The sequence below is a fragment of the Aegilops tauschii genome, chromosome 5 (genome assembly GCF_002575655.3).
Source record: "Aegilops tauschii subsp. strangulata cultivar AL8/78 chromosome 5, Aet v6.0, whole genome shotgun sequence".
NCBI lineage: Eukaryota > Viridiplantae > Streptophyta > Magnoliopsida > Poales > Poaceae > Aegilops > Aegilops tauschii.
Window position 1 is genome coordinate 428,633,444 of NC_053039.3, and position 18,342 is coordinate 428,651,785.

Below are 18,342 nucleotides of genomic sequence, written 5' to 3' on the forward strand. Positions count from 1 at the left end.
CTCGGGAATTACTTTCGTCATCCCTTGCATACTATAGTTCATCACGAAGTTCTACTAACTTGGTGATGGTGACTAGAGAATTCTGTCAATCACTATTTTATCTGGAAGATTAACTCCCACTTGATTCAAGCGATTGTAGTACCCAGACAATATGAGCACATGCTCACTGCTTGAGCTATTCTCCTCCATCTTTTAGCTATAGAACTTGTTGGAGACTTCATATCTCTCAACTCGGGTATTTGCTTGAAATATTAACTTCAACTCCTAGAACATCTCATATGGTCCATGACGTTCAAAACGTCTTTGAAGTCCCGATTCTAAGCCGTTAAGCATGGTGCACTAAACTATCAAGTAGTCATCATATTGAGCTAGCCAAACGTTCATAACGTCTGCATCTGCTCCTGCAATAGGTTTGTCACCTAGCGGTGCATCAAGGACATAATTCTTCTGTGCAGCAATGAGGATAATCCTCAGATCACGGATCCAATCCGCATCTTTGCTACTAACATCTTTCAACATAATTTTTCTCTAGGAACATATCAAAAATAAACACAGGGAAGCAACAACGCGAGCTATTGATCTACAACATAATTTGCAAAATACTATCAGGACTAAGTTCATGATAAATTTAAGTTCAATTAATCATATTACTTAAGAACTCCCACTTAGATAGACATCCCTCTAATCCTCTAAGTGATCATGTGATCCATATCAACTAAACCATGTCCGATCATCACGTGAGATGGAGTAGTTTCAACGGTGAACATCACTATGTTGATCATATCTACTATATGATTCACGCTCGACCTTTCGGTATTCGTGTTCCGAGGCCATATCTGTTATATGTTAGGCTCGTCAAGCTTAACCTGAGTATTCCGCGTGTGCAACTGTTTTGCACCTGTTGTATTTGAACGTAGAGCCTATCACACCCGATCATCACGTGGTGTCTCAGCACGAAGAACTTTCGCAACGGTGCATACTCAGGGAGAACACTTATACTTTGATAATTTAGTGAGGGATCATCTTATAATGCTACCGTCAATCAAAGCAAGATAAGATGCATAAAAGATAAACATCACATGCAATCAATATAAGTGATATGATATGTCCATCATCATCTTGTGCTTGTGATCTCCATCTCCGAAGCACCGTCATGATCACCATCGTCACCGGCGCGACACCTTGATATCCATCGTAGTATCATTGTCGTCTCGCTAACTATTGCTTCTACGACTATCGCTGCCGCTTAGTGATAAAGTAAAGCAATTACAGAGCGATTGCATTGCATACAGTAAAGCGACAACCATATGGCTCCTGCCAGTTGCCGATAACTCGGTTACAAAACATGATCATCTCATACAATAAAATTTAGCATCATGTCTTGACCATATCACATCACAACATGCCCTGCAAAAACAAGTTAGACGTCCTCTACTTTGTTGTTGCAAATTTTACGTGCCTGCTACGGCTTAGCAAGAACCGTTCTTACCTACGCATCAAAACCACAACGATAGTTTGTCAAGTTGGTGCTGTTTTAACCTTCGCAAGGACCGGGCGTAGCCACACTCGGTTCAACTAAAGTTGGAGAAACTGACACCCGCCAGCCACCTGTGTGCAAAGCACGTCGGTAGAACCAGTCTCGCGTAAGCGTACGCGTAATGTCGGTCCGGGCCGCTTCATCCAATAATACCGCCGAACCAAAGTATGACATGCTGGTAAGCAGTATGACTTATATCGCCCACAACTCACATGTGTTCTACTCGTGCATATAACATCAACGCATAAAACCAGGCTCGGATGCCACTATTGGGGAACGTAGTAATTTCAAAAAAATTCCTACGCACACGCAAGATCATGGTGATGCATAGCAATGAGAGGGGAGAGTGTTGTCTACGTACCCTCGTAGACCGTAAGCGGAAGCGTTTTATCAACGCGATTGATGTAGTCGTACGTCTTCACGATCCGACCGATCCAAGTGCCGAATGCACGGCACCTCCGAGTTCTGCACACGTTCAGCTCGATGACGTCCTCGCCTTCTCGATCCAGCAAGAGGGGCGAAGTAGTAGATGAGTTCCGGCAGCACGACGGCGTGGTGACGGTGTTGGTGAAGAACAATCTCCGTAGGGCTTCGCCTAAGCACTACGAAAACTATGACGGAGGATAAACTAGAGGGGACGGGGTTGCCGGCACACGGCTTGGTGTTTCTTGATGTGTCTTGGGTGCTAGCCCTACCCCTCTATTTATATGTTGAGCCTTGGGGTCGAAACTTGGAGTAAAAGCCTCCACAAAGTCGGTTTCACCCGAAAGGCAAGAGTCCTTCTCGGACTCCAGGGCCAGACGCCAGGGTTCCCGGCGTCTGGACCCAGACGCCAGGGACCCTGGCGTCTGGCCCCTGGACTCCGAAAAACTTCCTTTTGCGCTTTCCAAAAACCTCGTGGGCTTTCCCCTTTGGCCCAGATAAAGTGTTGTCGTGCCCAAACATTTCGGGAAACATCCGGAACCCCTTCCGATGGATTCCGGAGCCTTTCCGGAGATCAAACACTACTATCCACATATCAATCTTTACTTCCGGACCATTCCGGAGTTCCTCGTCATATCCGTGATCTCATCCAAAACTCCGAACAACATTCGGTCACCAACATACATAACTCATAGTACTATATCGTCAACGAACGTTAAGCGTGCGGACCCTATGGGTTCGAGAACTATGTAGACATGACCGAGACACCTCTCTGGTCAATAACCAATAGCGGGACCTGGATGCCCATATTGGCTCCTACATATTCTACGAAGATCTTTATCGGTCAGACCGCATAACAACATACGTTGTTCCCTTTGTCATCGGTATGTTACTTGCCCGAGATTCGATCGTCGGTATCTCAATACCTAGTTCAATCTCGTTACCGGCAAGTCTCTTTACTCGTTCCGTAATACATCATCCCGCAACAAACTCATTAGTTGCAATGCTTGCAAGGCTGAAGTGATGTGCATTACCGAGAGGGCCCAGAGATACCTCTCCGACAATCGGAGTGCCAAATCCTAATCTCGAAATACGCCAACCCAACAAATACCTTTGGAGACACCTGTAGAGCACCTTTATAATCACCCAGTTACATTGTGACGTTTGGTAGCACACAAAGTGTTCCTCCGGTAAACGGGAGTTGCATAATCTCATAGTCATAGGAACATGTATAAGTCATGAAGAAAGCAATAGCAACATACTAAACGATCGAGTGCTAAGCTAACGGAATGGGTCAAGTCAATCACATCATTCTCCTAATGATGTGATCCCGTTAATCAAATGACAACCCATGTCAATGGCTAGGAAACTTAACCATCTTTGATCAACGAGCTAGTCAAGTAGAGGCATACAAGTGACACTCTGTTTGTCTATGTATTCACACATGTATTATGTTTCCGGTTAATACAATTCTAGCATGAATAATAAACATTTGACATGATATAAGGAAATAAATAACAACTTTATTATTGCCTCTAGGGCATATTTCCTTCACAAATTACTGTTGAGCAATTGACAGAATTGAGCATAGTTATGAGAATATCTAGGTATGATCATGTATATAGGCATCACGTCCGAGACAAGTAGACCGACTCCTGCCTGCATCTACTACTATTACTCCACACATCGACCGCTATCCAGCATGCATCTAGAGTATTAAGTTTAGAAGTACAGAGTAACGCCTTAAGTAAGATGACATGATGTAGAGGGATAAACTCATGCAATATGATATAAACCCCATCTTGTTATCCTCGATGGCAACAATACAATACGTGCCTTGCTGCTCCTACTGTCACTGGGAAAGGACACCGCAAGATTGAACCCAAAGCTAAGCACTTCTCCCATTGCAAGAAAGATCAATCTAGTAGGCCAAACCAAACTGATAATTCGGAGACTTGCAAAGATAACCAATCATACATAAAAGAATTCAGAGAAGATTCAAATATTGTTCATAGATAAACTTGATCATAAACCCACAATTCATCGGTCTCAACAAACACACCGCAAAAGAAGATTACATTTAATAGATCTCCACGAGAGAGGGGGAGAACATTGTATTGAGATCCAAAAAGAGAGAAGAAGCCATCTAGCTAATAACTATGGACCCGAAGGTCCGAGGTAAACTACTCACACATCATCGGAGAGGCTATGGTGTTGATGTAGAAGCCCTCCGTGATCGATGCCCCCTCCGGCGGAGCTCCGGAACAGGCCCCAAGATGGATCTCACGGCTACAGAAGGTTGCGGCGGTGGAATTAGGTTTTTGGCTCCGTATTTGGTAGTTTGGGGTACGTAGGTATATATAGGAGGAAGGAGTACGTCGGTGGAGCAACAGGGGGCCCACGAGGGTGGAGGGCGCGCCCTGGGGGGGTAGGCGCGCCCCCCTACCTCGTGCCCTCCTCGTTGATGTCTTGACGTAGGGTCCAAGTCCTCTGGATCACGTTCCCGAAGGTTTCATTCCGTTTGGACTCCGTTTGATATTCTTTTTCTGCGAAACTCTGAAATAGGCAAAAAACAACAATTCTGAGTTGGGCCTCTGGTTAATAGGTTAGTCCCAAAAATAATATAAAAGTGTATGATAAAGCCCAATAATGTCCAAAGCAGAATATAATATAGCATGGAAGAATAAAAAATTATAGATACGTTGGAGACGTATCAAGCATCCCCAAGCTTAATTCCTGCTCGTCCTCGAGTAGGTAAATGATAAAAACAGAATTTTTGATGTGGAATGCTACTTGGCATAATTTCAATTTAATTCTTCTTAACTGTGGTATGAATATTCAGATCCGAAAGATTCAAGATAAAAGTACAATATTGACATAAAAATAATAATACTTCAAGCATACTAACTAAGCAATTATGTCCTCACAAAATAACATGGCCAAAGAAAGTTCATCCCTACAAAATCATATAGTTTAGTCATGCTCCATTTTCGTCACACAAGAATGCTCTCATCATGCACAACCCCGATGACAAGCCAAGCAATCGTTTCATACTTTAGTAATCTCAAACTTTTTCAACCTTCACGCAATACATGAGCGTGAGCCATGGATATAGCACTATGGGTGGAATAGAATATAATGATGGGGGTTATGTGGAGAAGACAAAAGGGAGAAAGTCTCAGATCAACGAGGCTAATCAATGAGCTATGGAGATGCCCATCGATTGATGTTAATGCAAGGAGTAGGGATTGCCATGCAACGGATGTACTAGAGCTATAAATATATGAAAGCTCAACAAAAGAAACTAAGTGGGTGTGCATCCAACTTGCTTGCTCACGAAGACCTAGGGCATTTGAGGAAGCCCATTGTTGGAATATACAAGCCAAGTTCTATAATGAAAAATTCCCACTAGTATATGAAAGTGACAAAACAAGAGACTCTCTATCATGAAGATTATGGTGCTACTTTGAAGCACAAATGTGGTAAAAGGATAGTAACATTGTCCCTTCTCTCATTTTATTTGGGCCTTCCTTTTATGTGGCCTTTCTCTCTTTTTTATTTTTTTATCCTCACTTGGGACAATGCTCTAGAAAATGATGATCATCACACTTCTATTTATTTACAACTCAATGATTACAACTCGATACTAGAACAAAGTATGACTCTATATGAATGCCCCGGCGGTGTACCGGGATATGCAATGAACCAAGAGTGATATGTATGAAAGAATCATGAATGGTGGCTTTGCCAAAAATACTATGTCAACTACATGATCATGCAAAGCAATATGACAATGATGAACGTGTCATGATAAACGGAACGGTGGAAAGTTGCATGGCAATATATCTCGGAATGGCTATGGAAATGCCATAATAGGTAGGTATGGTGGCTGTTTTGAGGAAGATATAAGGAGGTTTATGTGTGAAAGAGCGTATCATATCACGGGGTTTGGATGCACCGGCGAAGTTTGCACCAACTCTCAATGTGAGAAAGGGCAATGCACGGTACCGAAGAGGCTATCAATGACGGAAAGGTGAGAGTGCGTATAATCCATGGACTCAACATTAGTCATAAAGAACTCACATACTTATTGCAAAAATCTACAAGTCATCAAAAACCAAGCACTACGTGCATGCTCCTAGGGGGATAGATTGGTAGGAAAAGACCATCGCTCGTCCCCGACCGCCACTCATAAGGAGGACAATCAAAGAACACCTCATGTTTCAAATTTGTTACATAACGTTTACCATACGTGCATGCTACGGGACTTGCAAACTTCAACACAAGTATTTCTCAAATTCACAACTACTCAACTAGCACAACTTTGATATCACTACCTCCATGTCTCAATACAATCATCAAGCATCAAACTTCTCTTAGTATTCAGCACACTCATAAGAAAGTTTTTACTAGTCTTGAATACCTAGCATATTAGGATTATTTAAGCAAATTACCATGCTGTTTAAGACTCTCAAAATAATCGAAGTGAAGCATGAGAGAATAATAGTTTCTATAAACAAAACCACCACCGTGCTCTAAAAGATATAAGTGAAGTACTAGAGCAAAAACTATATAACTCAAAAGATATAAGTGAAGCATATAGAGTATTCTAATAATTTACGAATCATGTGTGTCTCTCTCAAAAGGTGTGTACAACAAAGATGATTGTGGTAAACTAAAAAGCAAAGACTCAAATCATACAAGACGCTCCTAGCAAAACACATATCATGTGGTGAATAAAAATATAGCTCCAAGTAAAGTTACCGATGGAAGTAGACGAAAGAGGGGATGCCTTCCGGGGCATCCCTAAGCTTTGGCTTTTAGGTGTCCTTAGATTATCTTGGGGTGCCATGGGAATCCCCAAGCTTAGGCTCTTGCCACTCCTTGTTCCATAATCCATCAAATCTTTTACCCAAAACTTGAAAACTTCACAACACAAAACTTAACAGAAAATCTCGTGAGCTCCGTTAGCGAAAGAAAACAAAAGACTACTTCAAGGTACTGTAATGAACTCATTATTTATTTATATTGGTGTTAAACCTACTGTATTCCAACTTCTCTATGGTTTATAAACTATTTTACTAGCCATAGACTCATCAAAATAAGCAAACAACACACGAAAAACAGAATCTGTCAAAAACAGAACAGTCTGTAGTAATCTGTAACTAACGCAAACTTCTGGAACTCCAAAAATTTAGCCAAAATAGGAAGACCTAGACAATTTGTTTATTGATCAGCAGCAAATGGAATCAATATTTTATCATGTTCTGGTGATTTTTAACAATTATTTTCGTGAACAGAAAGTTTCTGGAATTTACAGCAAGATCAAATAACTATCATCCAAGAAGATCCTATAAGTTTATCTTGGCACAAACACTAATTAAAACATAAAAACACATCTAACCAGAGGCTAGATCAAAGATCTATTCCTAAACAGAAGCAAAAAGCAAAAAACTAAAAATAAAATTGGGTTGCCTCCCAACAAGCGCTATCGTTTAACGCCCCTAGCTAGGCATAAAAGCAAGGATAGATCTAGGTATTGCCATCTTTGGTAGGCAATCCATAAGTGGCTCTCATGATAGATTCATATGGTAATTTTATTTTCTTTCTAGGGAAGTGTTCCACGCCTTTCCTTAATGGAAATTGGAATATAATATTTCCTTCCTTCATATCAATAATTGCACCAATCGTTCTAAGGAAAGGTCTACCAAGAATAATAGAACATGAAGGATTGCAATCTATATCAAGAACAATAAAATGTACGGGCACATAATTCCTATTTTCAATAATAAGAACATCATTAATTCTTCCCATAGGTTTCTTAATGGTGGAATCCGCAAGGTGCAAGTTTAGAGAGCAATCATCAAAATCACGAAAACCTAGCAAATCACACAAAGTCTTTGGGATCATGGAAACACTAGCACCCAAATCACACAAAGCATAGCATTCATGATCTTTAATTTTAATTTTAATAGTAGGTTCCCACTGCTACCTCTTGAGCACTGCGTTGGTTTTCCCTTGAAGAGGAAAGGGTGATGCAACAAAGTAGCGTAAGTATTTCCCTCAGTTTTTGAGAACCAAGGTATCAATCCAGTAGGAGGCTACACACGAGTCCCTCGCATCTACACAAACAAATAAATCCTCGCAACCAACGCGATAAGGGGTTGTCAATCCCTACACGGTCACTTACGAGAGTGAGATCTGATAGATATGATAAGATAATATTTTTGGTATTTTTGTGATAAAGATGCAAAGTAAAATAAAAGGCAACGAAAATAGCTAAGTGTTGGAAGATTAATATGATGGAAAATAGACCCGGGGGCCATAGGTTTCACTAGTGGCTTCTCTCGAGAGCATAAGTATTTACGGTGGGTGAACAAATTACTGTTGAGCAATTGACAGAACTGAGCATAGTTATGAGAATATCTAGGCATGATCATGTATATAGGCATCACGTCGGAGATAAAGTAGACCGACTCCTGCCTGCATCTACTACTATTACTCCACACATCGACCGCTATCCAGCATGCATCTAGAGTATCAAGTTCATAAGAACAGAGTAACGCTTTAAGCAAGATGACATGATGTAGAGGGATAAACTCATGCAATATGATATAAACCCCATCTTGTTATCCTCGATGGCAACAATACAATACGTGCCTTGCTGCCCCTACTGTCACTGGGAAAGGACGCCGCAAGATTGAACCCAAAGCTAAGCACTTCTCCCATTGCAAGAAAGATCAATCTAGTAGGCCAAACCAAACTGATAATTCGAAGAGACTTGCAAAGATAACCAATCATACATAAAAGAATTCAGAAGATTCAAATATTGTTCATAGATAAACTTGATCATCAACCCACAATTCATCGGTCTCAACAAACATACCGCAAAAGAAGATTATATCGAATAGATCTCCACTAGAGAGGGGGAGAACATTGTATTGAGATCCAAAAAGAGAGAGGAAGCCATCTAGCTAATAACTATGGACCCGAAGGTCTGAGGTAAACTACTCACACTTCATCGGAGAGGCTATGGTGTTCATGTAGAAGCCCTCCGTGATCGATGCCCCCTCCGGCGGAGCTCCGGAACAGGCCCCAAGATGGGATCTCACGGGTACAGAAGGTTGCAGCGGTGGAATTAGGTTTTTGGCTCCGTATCTGGTAGTTTGGGGGTACGTAGGTATATATAGGAGGAAGGAGTACGTCGGTGGAGCAACGTGGGGCCCATGAGGGTGGAGGGCGCGCCCAGGGGGTAGGCGCGCCCCCCTACCTCGTGGCTTCCTGGTAGCTTTCTTGACGTAGGGTCCAAGTCCTCTGGATCACGTTCGTTCCGAGAATCACGTTCCCGATGGTTTCATTCCGTTTGGACTCCGTTTGATATTCTTTTTCTGCGAAACTCTGAAATAGGCAAAAAAATAGCAATTATGGGTTGGCCTCCGGTTAATAGGTTAGTCCCAAAAATAATATAAAAGTGTATAATAAAGCCCAATAATGTCCAAAACAGAAGATAATATAGCATGGAGCAATCAAAAATTATAGATACGTTGGAGACGTATCAAGCATCCCCAAGCTTAATTCCTGCTCGTCCTCGAGTAGGTAAATGATAAAGACAGAATTTTTGATGTGGAATGCTACTTGGCATAATTTCAATGTAATTCTTCTTAATTGTGGTATGAATATTCAGATCCGAAAGACTCAAGATAAAAGTTCAATATTGACATAAAAATAATAATACTTCAAGGATACTAACTAAGCAATTATGTCCTCTCAAAATAAGCTGGCCAAAGAAAGTTCGTCCCTACAAAATCATATAGTTTAGTCATGCTCCATTTTCGTCACACAAGAATGCTCTCATCATGCACAACCCCGATGATAAGCCAAGCAATTGTTTCATACTTTAGTAATCTCAAACTTTTGCAACCTTCACGCAATACATGAGCGTGTGCCATGGATATAGCACTATGGGTGGAATAGAATATGATGATGGGCGTTATGTGGAGAAGACAAAAAAGGAGAAAGTCTCACATCAACGAGGCTAATCAATGAGCTATGGAGATGCCCATCGATTGATGTTAATGCAAGGAGTAGGGATTGCCATGCAACGGATGCACTAGAGCTATAAATATATGAAAGCTCAACAAAAGAAACTATTTGGGTGTGCATCCAACTTGCTTGCTCATGAAGACCTACGGCACTTGAGGAGGCCCATTGTTGGAATATACAAGCCAAGTTCTATAATGAAAAATTCCCACTAGTATATGAAAGTGACAAAACAAGAGACTCTCTATTATGAAGATCATGGTGCTACTTTGAAGCACAAGTGTGGCAAAAGGATAGTAACATTGTCCCTTCTCTCTTTTTCTCTCAATATTTTTTTGGGCCTTCTCTTTTTTTTATTCCTCACTTGGGACAATGCTCTAGAAAATGATGATCACCACACTTATATTTATTTACAACTCAATGATTACAACTCGAGACTAGAACAAAGTATGACTCTATATGAATGCCTCCGGCGGTGTACCGGGATATGCAATGAACCAAGAGTGACATGTATGAAAGAATTATGAACGGTGGCTTTGCCATAAATACTATGTCAACTACATGATCATGCAAAGCAATATGACAATGATGAACGTGTCATGATAAACGGAATGGTGGAAAGTTGCATGGCAATATATCTCGGAATGGCTATGGAAATGCCATAATAGGTAGGTATGGTGGCTGTTTTGAGGAAGATATAAGGAGGTTTATGTGTGAAAGAGCGTATCATATCACGGGGTTTGGATGCACCGGCGAAGTTTGCACCAACTCTCAATGTGAGAAAGGCAATGCACGGTACTGAAGAGGCTAGCAATGGTGGAAAGGTGAGAGTGCGTATAATCCATGGACTCAACATTAGTCATAAAGAACTCACATACTTATTGCAAAAATCTACAAGTCATCAAAAACCAAGCACTACGCGCATGCTCCTAGGGGGATAGATTGGTATGAAAAGACCATCGCTCGTCCCCGACCGCCACTCATAAGGAGGACAATCAAAGAACACCTCATGTTTCAAATTTGATACATAACGTTTACCATACGTGCATGCTACGGGACTTGCAAACTTCAGCACAAGTATTTATGAAATTCACAACTACTCAACTAGCACAACTTTAATATCACTACCTCCATGTCTCAAAACAATCATCAAGTATCAAACTTCTCTTGGTATTCAACGCACTCATAAGAAAGTTTTTACTATTCTTGAATACCTAGCATATTAGGATTATTTAAGCAAACTACCATGCTATTTAAGACTCTCAAAATAATCTAAGTGAAGCATGAGAGATCAATAGTTTCTATAAAACAAATCCACAACCGTGCTCTAAAAGATATAAGTGAAGTAGTAGAGCAAAAACTATATAACTCAAAAGATATAAGTGAAGCACATAGAGTATTCTAATAATTTCCGAATCATGTGTGTCTATCTCAAAAGGTGTGTACAGCAAAGATGATTGTGGTAAACTAAAAATCAAAGACTCAAATCATACAAGACGCTCCAAGCAAAACACATATCATGTGGTGAATAAAAATATAGCTCCAAGTAATACCGATGGAAGTAGACGAAAGAGGGGATGCCTTCCGGGGCATCCCCAAGCTTTGGATTTTAGGTGTCCTTAGATTATCTTGAGGGTGCCATGGGCATCCCCAAGCTTAGGCTCTTGCCACTCCTTGTTCCATAATCCATCAAATCTTTTACCCAAAACTTGAAAACTTCACAACACAAAACTCAGCAGAAAATCTCGTGAGCTCCGTTAGCGAAAGAAAACAAAGGGCCACTTCAAGGTACTGTAATTAACTCATTCTTTATTTATATTGGTGTTAAACCTACTGTATTCCAACTTCTCTATGGTTTATAAACTATTTTACTAGCCATAGATTCATCAAAATAAGCAAACAGCACACGAAAAACAGAATCTGTCAAAAACAGAACAGTCTGTAGTAATCTGTAACTAACGCAAACTTCTGGACCTCCAAACAATCATCCAAAATAGGAAGACTTAGACAATTTGTTTATTGATCAGCAGCAATTGGAATCAATATTTTATCACGTTCTGGTGATTTTTAACAATTATTTTCGTGAACAGAAAGTTTCTGGAATTTTCTGCAAGATCAAATAACTATCATCCAAGAAGATCCTATAGGTTTAACTTGGCACAAACACTAATTAAGACATAAAAACACATCTAACAAGAGTCTAGAACAAATATTTATTCCTAAACAGAAGCAAAAAGCAAAAAACTAAAAATAAAATTGGGTTGCCTCCCAACAAGCGCTATCGTTTAACGCCCCTAGCTAGGCATTGATAATTTTAATGATGCTCACATGAGAGACAGGAATTGAAGCGCAAAGGGAGCATCATAAAATACGTGACAAACACATCTAAGTCTAACATACTTCCTATGCATAGGCATATAATAAGCAAACAAATTTGCAAGGCAAGCAAAAACTAGCATATGCGAGGAAGCGGAAAGAAACAATAGCAATCTCAACATAACGAGAGGTAATTTAGTAGCATGAAAATTTCTACAACCATATTTTCCTCTCTCATAATAATTACATGTAGGATCATAAGAAAATTCAACAATATATCTATCACACAACATATTCTTAACACGATCCACATGTATGCAAAGTTGACACTCTTCCAAAATAGTGGGATTAACATAAACTAAAGTCATGACCTCTCCAAACCCACTTTTATCAAAAATACCATAAGATTGAACATTCTCCAAATATGTGGGATCTAAAGTTGACACTCTTCCAAACCCACTTTTAATATTATTGCAAACACTATTATCAATCTCATATTCATCATGGGGCTTAAATAAATTTTCAAGATCATAAGAAGAATCACCCCAATCATGATCATTGCAACAAGTAGTAGACATAGCAAAACTAGCATCCCCAAGCTTAGGGTTTTGCATATTATTAGCACAATTGACATCAAGAGAATTTATAGTAACATCATTGCAATCATGCTTTTCATCGAAGGAACTACCAAGTATGGGTGCAATAGCAACGATCTCATGTTTAACATAAGGAACTATAGCAAATTCATCTTCATAAATATTGGCATCATGGCCACAAGAATAGCAAGCATCATGTTCATCAAGGGATATTTCAATCAAATCATAGGAATCATCATTATCTATAGATTCATGCATATCATTATTTCCTTCCAAAGCAACGGTCATTCTCTCAATAAATTCTTTGACATAGACATTATGAGCATAGTTTTCATAGCAATATTTAAGTATGTCAAAATTTTCAGATTCGTAGAGAGTAATATCATACTTTTCAATCAAAGAAGCAACTTCATAAGCACCCTTAAAAGAAACAAATTCTTCAATTTGTTCAATATCATAGTAACTATAAACACCCTTTGCATAAGAAGATAAGATTTCATTTTCATTAAACTCACATAGGTAGGGAAGGTGTTTTTTAGGGTTCTTAGAGCAACAAGTAAAATCATGAATTTCACAAAGATTCCAAGCATAACACAGCAATCTGTTTATTTGACCCCATAAGAGTTTCCCTTTTTCAGACAAACGTTGACGCACAAAATGAGCATGCTCATCTAAAGATTTCCCATCAACTAGGCTAGTTGGGGTTTCAGCACGAACGCATAAAGACCGGAGATGATCCAAGTAGAACACTTTAAGTGGATCCATATCAATAGATTTTTAGCAAGCAAAGATGCAAGCAAATAGAAGGCACGTGGAAACACAAACAAAAAGACATACGGGAAGAAGGCGAAGAAAAGGCAAAGGGGGCGAATAAAACGGCAAGGGTGAAGTGGGGGAGAGGAAAACGAGAGGCAAATGGCAAAAAATGTAATGCGGGAGATAAGGGTTTGTGATGGGTACTTGGTATGTTGACTTTTGCGTAGACCTCCCCGGCAACGGCGCCACAAATCCTTCTTGCTACCTCTTGAGCACTGCGTTGGTTTTCCTTGAAGAGGAAAGGATGATGCAGCAAAGTAGCGTAACTATTTCCCTCAGTTTTTGAGAACCAAGGTATCAATCCAGTAGGAGGCTACACACGAGTCCCTCGCACCTACACAAACAAATAAATCCTCGCAACCAACGCGATAAGGGGTTGTCAATCCCTACACGGTCACTTACGAGAGTGAGATCTGATAGATATGATAAGATAATATTTTTGGTATTTTTGTGATAAAGATGCAAAGTAAAATAAAAGGCAACGAAAATAGCTAAGTGTTGGAAGATTAATATGATGGAAAATAGACCCGGGGGCCATAGGTTTCACTAGTGGCTTCTCTCGAGAGCATAAGTATTTACGGTGGGTGAACAAATTATTGTTGAGCAATTGACAGAATTGAGCATAGTTATGAGAATATCTAGGCATGATCATGTATATAGGCATCACGTCCGAGATAAGTAGACCGACTCCTGCCTGCATCTACTACCATTACTCCACACATCGACCGCTATCCAGCATGCATCTAGAGTATCAAGTTCATAAGAATAGAGTAACGCTTTAAGCAAGATGACATGATGTAGAGGGATAAACTCATGCAATATGATGTATACCCCATCTTGTTATCCTCGATGGCAACAATACAATATGTGCCTTGCTGCCCCTACTGTCACTGGGAAAGGACACCGCAAGATTGAACCTAAAGCTAAGCACTTCTCCCAATGCAAGAAAGATCAATCTAGTAGGCCAAACCAAACTGATAATGCGAAGAGACTTGCAAAGATAACCAATCATACATAAAAGAATTCAGAAGATTCAAATATTGTTCATAGATAAACTTGATCATAAACCCACAATTCATCGGTCTCAACAAACACACCGCAAAAGAAGATTACATCGAATAGATCTCCACTAGAGAGTGGGAGAACATTGTATTGAGATCCAAAAAGAGAGAGGAATCCATCTAGCTAATAACTATGGACCCGAAGGTCTAAGGTAAACTACTCAAACTTCATCGGAGAGGCTATGGTGTTCATGTAGAAGCCCTCCGTGATCGATGCCCCCTCCGGCGGAGCTCCGAAACAGGCCCCAAGATGGGATCTCACGGGTACAGAAGGTTACGGCGGTGGAATTAGGTTTTTGGCTCCGTATCTGGTAGTTTGGGGGTACGTAGGTATATATAGGAGGAAGTAGTAAGTCGGTGGAGCAACGTGGGGCCCACGAGGGTGGAGGGCGCGCCCAGGGGGTAGGTGCGCCCCTACCTCGTGGCTTCCTGGTAGCTTTCTTGACGTAGGGTCCAAGTCCTCTGGATCACGTTCGTTCCGAAAATCACGTTCCCGAAGGTTTCATTCCATTTGGACTCCGTTTGATATTCTTTTTCTGCGAAACTCTGAAATAGGCAAAAAACAACAATTCTGGGCCGGGCCTCCGGTTAATAGGTTAGTCCCAAAAATAATATAAAAGTGTATAATAAAGCCCAATAATCTCCAAAATAGAAGATAATATAGCATGGAGCAATCAAAAATTATAGATACATTGGAGACATATCACCCACTCATCATAAAGTTTTCTAGGGATAGAAACTTCCAACTCAAGTTTTTCTTCATAAGATTGCATTAAAGCATCAACGATATGTTTAGTAAAAGCCTTATGTTGACTATAAGCATGAGGAGAATTTAGAACGGATTGCAACAAGGAAATACAATCTATCAAAGAGCAATTATCATAATTAAATTCCTTGAAATCCAAAATAGTGGGTTCATTGAGATCTAAAGTTTTAACTTCTTCAATCTCCCTTTTATCAATTTTAGCATCAAGATCTAAAAACTCAGAATTTTTGGAACGCCTTCTAGGTAAAGGTGGATCATATTCAGTCCCATCACTATCAAGATTCATATTGCAAAACAAAGATTTAATAGGGGACACATCAATAACTTTTAGATCTTCATCTTTATTTTCATAGAAATTAGAAGAACACGCTTTCACAAAGCAATCTTTCTTAGCACGCATCCTAGCGGTTCTTTCTTTGCACTCATCAATGGAAATTCTCATGGCTTTGAGAGACTCATTGATATCATGCTTAGGAGGAATAGATCTAAGTTTCAAAGAATCAACATCAAGAGAAATTCTATCAACGTTCCTAGCCAATTCATCAACTTTAAGCAATTTTTCTTCAAGCAAAGCATTGAAATTCTTTTGCGAATTCATAAATTCTTTAACACTAGTCTCAAATTCAGAAGGCATCTTATTAAAATTTCCATAAGGATTGTTGTAGGAATTACCATAATTATTAGAGGAATTACTAGGGTACGGCCTAGGATTAAGGTTTCCTCTATACGCGTTGTTACCAAAATTATTCCTACCAACAACATTCACATCCATAGATTCATTATTATTCTCAATCGAAGTAGACAAAGGCATATCATTAGGATCAGAAGAAACACTTTTAGTAGCAAATAATTTCATAAGTTCATCCATCTTTCCACTCAAAACATTAATTTCTTCTATTGCATGCACTTTTTTATTAGTAGATCTTTCGGTGTGCCATTGAGAATAATTAACCATCATATTATCTAGGAGTTTAGTAGCTTCTCCTAAAGTGATTCCCATAAAAGAGCCTCCCGCGGCCGAATCTAAAAGATTTCTAGAAGCAAAATTCAATCCGGCATAAATTTTTTGTATAATCATCCACAAATTCAAGCCATGTGTAGGGCAATTTCGTATCATTAATTTCATCCTCTCCCAAGCTTGTGCAACATGTTCATGATCAAGTTGCTTAAAATTCATAATATCATTTCTAAGAGAGATTATTTTAGCGGGAGGAAAATACTTAGAGATAAAAGCATCTTTGCACTTTTTCCAAGAATCAATACTATTTTTAGGCAAAGATGAAAACCAAGCATTAGCACGATCTCTAAGCGAAAAAGGAAATAGCGTCAATTTAACAATATCATTGTCCACATCTTTCTTCTTTTGCATATCACACAAATCAACGAAGCTATTTAGATGGGTAGCGGCATCTTCACTAGGAAGGCCAGCGAATTGATCTTTCATGACAAGATTCAACAAAGCAGCATTGATTTCACAAGATTCAGTATCGGTAAGAGGAGCGATCGGAATGCTAAGGAAATCATTATTGTTGGTATTGGTAAAGTCACACAATTTAGTATTATCTTGAGCCATCGTGACAAGCAAGCAATCCAACACACGAGCAAACAAGAAGCAAGCGAAAAAGAGGCAAACGGAAAAGAGAGGGCGAATAAAACGGCAAGGGTGAAGTGGGGGAGAGGAAAACGAGAGGCAAATGGCAAATAATGTAATGCGGGAGATAAGGGTTTGTGATGGGTACTTGGTATGTTGACTTTTGCGTAGACTCCCCGGCAACGGCGCCAGAAATCCTTCTTGCTACCTCTTGAGCACTGCGTTGGTTTTCCCTTGAAGAGGAAAGGGTGATGCAACAAAGTAGCGTAAGTATTTCCCTCAGTTTTTTAGAACAAGGGTATCAATCCAGTAGGAGGCCACGCACGAGTCCCTCGTACCTACACAAACAAATAAATCCTCGCAACCAATGCGATAAGGGGTTGTGAATCCCTACACGGTCACTTACGAGAGTGAGATCTGATAGATATGATAAGATAATATTTTTTGGTATTTTTATGATAAAGATGCAAGGTAAAGAAAGTAAAAAAAAACAGCATCAGAAATAGCTTGTTGTCGAGAAATTAATATGATGGAAAATAGACCCGGGGGCCATAGGTTTCACTAGTGGCTTCTCTCATGAGCATAAATATTACGGTGGGTGAACAAATTACTGTTGAGCAATTGACAGAATTGAGCATAGTTATGAGAATATCTAGGTATGATCATGTATATAGGCATCACGTCCGAGACAAGTAGACCGACTCCTGCCTGCATCTACTACTATTACTCCACACATCGACCGCTATCCAACATGCATCTAGAGTATTAAGTTCAGAAGAACAGAGTAATGCCTTAACTAAGATGACATGATGTAGAGGGATAAACTCATGCAATATGATATAAACCCCATCTTGTTATCCTCGATGGCAACAATACAATACGTGCCTTGCTGCCCCTACTGTCACTGGGAAAGGACACCGCAAGATTGAACCCAAAGCTAAGCACTTCTCTCATTGCAAGAAAGATCAATCTAGTAGGCCAAACCAAACTGATAATTTGAAGAGACTTGCAAAGATAACCAATCATACATAAAAGAATTCAGAGAAGATTCAAATATTGGTCATAGATAAACTTGATCATAAACCCACAATTCATTGGTCTCAACAAACATACCGCAAAAGAAGATTATATCGAATAGATCTCCACTAGAGAGGGGGAGAACATTGTATTGAGATCCAAAAAGAGAGAGGAAGCCA